At 38.9% G+C, this 2,671-nt stretch overlaps 1 protein-coding gene across 1 annotated transcript in view; it reads right to left on the bottom strand.

The window, feature by feature from the left end:
- The window catches only part of LOC109126167, a 3,636-nt gene continuing 2,112 nt past the window's right edge, over positions 1,148-2,671 (bottom strand). The window contains exon 2 of the mRNA XM_019229246.1: positions 1,148-1,476. The gene's annotated coding sequence lies outside the window, so the exon portion shown is untranslated. The remainder of the gene's footprint in view (positions 1,477-2,671) is intronic.

Here is a 2,671-nt window from a genome sequence, read left to right as displayed (position 1 = left end):
GTTTGTCTAACAATCCTAGAATGGTCAAAATGCAAAACGAAAATGAGTTACAGAACTAGAAACGAGATTGCATGACAAGAAGCGGAAATGAATAGAAACTTAAACGAGTCTAAACATGAACTACAAGAAAACGAGGAACGAAATAGTCTCGGGAATGTAATAAAAATCAGAAAGATAAAAGTCCTAAGGATGGGAGTAATTGATGTCGGTGGAGTATCCTAGTCTACAGAGTGTTTAACATGCCACAAGCAATCTATCCCTAAACAATGAACATCACAACTTAGCTAATCCAATCTCTTGGTAAAAGCTACTCAGACTCAACCACTTCCATACCTAGCTCTCGCTAGAGAAACGTGGTCGAGCAGGCATGACAAACAAGTTCATTCATGTCAACAAACATCCTAGACAACTAATCTCTTAGGCTAGGAACGTAAGTCTCTGGCACTAGTTGGTCAGACATTTCATCGAACACCTTTTGGGTGTGGAAATGTCTCGAACCTAGTTCCAATTGATCAGAGAGAAACTAGTAATTCTAACTCTAGTCCAGAAGGGAATCATACAAATCAAGCTTAAACACCCTACATCCTAAGATCCTCCACCTAATCTATCCCATCCTCAAGAACTAACGCACTACTCAGATCCGGAAATCATCATCAACAATACAAACTCAGAAAACATTGAAACAAGCATTCTTAGATAGGTAAAAATGAGATAAACAAGTTTGTAGAAGAAATCAAATGCAAATACTCAATGTATCAAAAGATATCTGGATACAAAGTCTGAGAACGGTTCTTGGTGGCTAGGGAAACCTTACAAAATAAAAACGAGATAAAAACTAAGATGTTGTCGCAGAGACTTAACAAAACGTATTTATAGTAAAGACATAAAATCCCTAAAACTTAAAACGACAAGATGAAGAGTCGGTTTGGGAATCTCCTGAAGCGTGTAAGATGGAACGTCTTCCTGACATGTGCGAACGAGTGATGGCTCGAGTGAGTGATGGCGTTGGCTCGAGTAGCGCGACTCGAACGACATGACAGTGCGACTCGAACGGCATGACGGCGCGACTCGAACGGCACGACTCGAACGGCACGACAGCGCGACTCGAGCTGGATGTATACGCTTCCACTAAAACGATGATAACTTTTGAACCACAGCTCCGATTGGCTTGAAATAAACGGCATTAGAAAGATGACTCAATTCTCTACATCTTTGATGAAGACGTTAAAAGCTGAATCCCCCGACCGGTGGTTCGAAGGACGACTCGAACGGCGACTCGATCGGCATAACAGCGCGACTCGATCGGATGTGTGACGATGGAATGATGGCGTGACCCAAGCACATGTGTGATGACGGAGTGACGGCGCGATCCAAGCGGATGTGTGATGATGGAATGATGGCGCGACCCAAGCGGATGTGTGATGATGGAATGATGGCGCGACTCGAGACAGCCTGGCTCCAAAGTCTCAAAAATACCTGAAATACTCCAAAATGCACGATGTATGTGAAGATAATGCAAGAACTACCTAAATATGAAAAGTGTACAAAAGAGAGTAGAAATTCATGCAAAACAATTAGTTATCCTAACTAGATGCGTGACAAAAACATGCTTAGCAGAGACAAAATATAGACATATCATTCATCTTCTAAATATTGGCAAAGACTTGCAATCCTATTGAACATCTCTTTCACATTCTTTAAAGTGTTTGGTGTGATCTTGCAAATGGAAAATAAATCAAGCTCAATTGGTTTAAGGGAAATGCTGTTTATAAAGTGGTTGAAAATGGTGTTTTTGGGTGGTTAACTCTCAAACAAAGAGGAATGCTAGACAGTCATGAAATCTATCTAAGACTGAGAATAATTTGGGCATACAAAGTTTAGCTCTTGATGTTCTACCCACCTTGAAGCTTTTCTACCCTTTTTCTCATCTTTCTTTCTTTCTTTTCAAACCCAAAAACTCAACTTTGATCTCTTAAACCCTTTTTTGTAACTTCAGGTCTTATTCTCTTTGTGTATCTCTAAGGCTGTTCTTTGCTTTAAACACTAGCTCCTTTTACTTCTTATTCTTTCCTTGCTATACTCCCAATCTTATTTGATTTCCCTCTACTCTTTTCTTTTTGATTCTAGGAGATTATAGCAAAAATTTCTATCCCTTTTCTTTGAGACTTAGAGCTTATAACTTAACTTAACCTTAGAGACTTTTCTTTTCTTTTCTTTTGACCAAGTTCATCTTTATTTCCCTTCTTATTCTCTCTTGTTCCCAAACTTGACCCCAAATCAACATTCTAGCCACCTATTTCTTTCAAAACCAGTCCTATTAGCTAGCATTAAAGATTCCAAGCCTAGCTAAAAACAAGAGCCAGTTCTTTGTCATTCTCAATACTCTCAAGATTTCACAACCTATAGCATTATCAAGAAAAGGCCTCACTCAACAAATCAATACAAGACTTGAAAGAAAAGGTTGGGGTTCAAAGGTATGGCAAGAGATTGGGTTAAACAAAATAGAGTGGCAAATTGAGATAGTTAACCCAAATGAAAGTTCCATGAGCTAGCATTCATAGTCCATATGCAAGATAATTTAAAGATCAAATTAAAGTCCAAATAATATAGAGATGCAGCAATGATCAAGCAAGCTTTACACTAGAAGAAAATGCTTTCAAGTAACACAATG

The sequence above is a fragment of the Camelina sativa genome, chromosome 9 (assembly GCF_000633955.1).
Source record: "Camelina sativa cultivar DH55 chromosome 9, Cs, whole genome shotgun sequence".
In the NCBI taxonomy this organism is placed as follows: Eukaryota; Viridiplantae; Streptophyta; class Magnoliopsida; order Brassicales; family Brassicaceae; genus Camelina; species Camelina sativa.
This window is presented reverse-complemented; position numbering and strand designations above follow the sequence as displayed.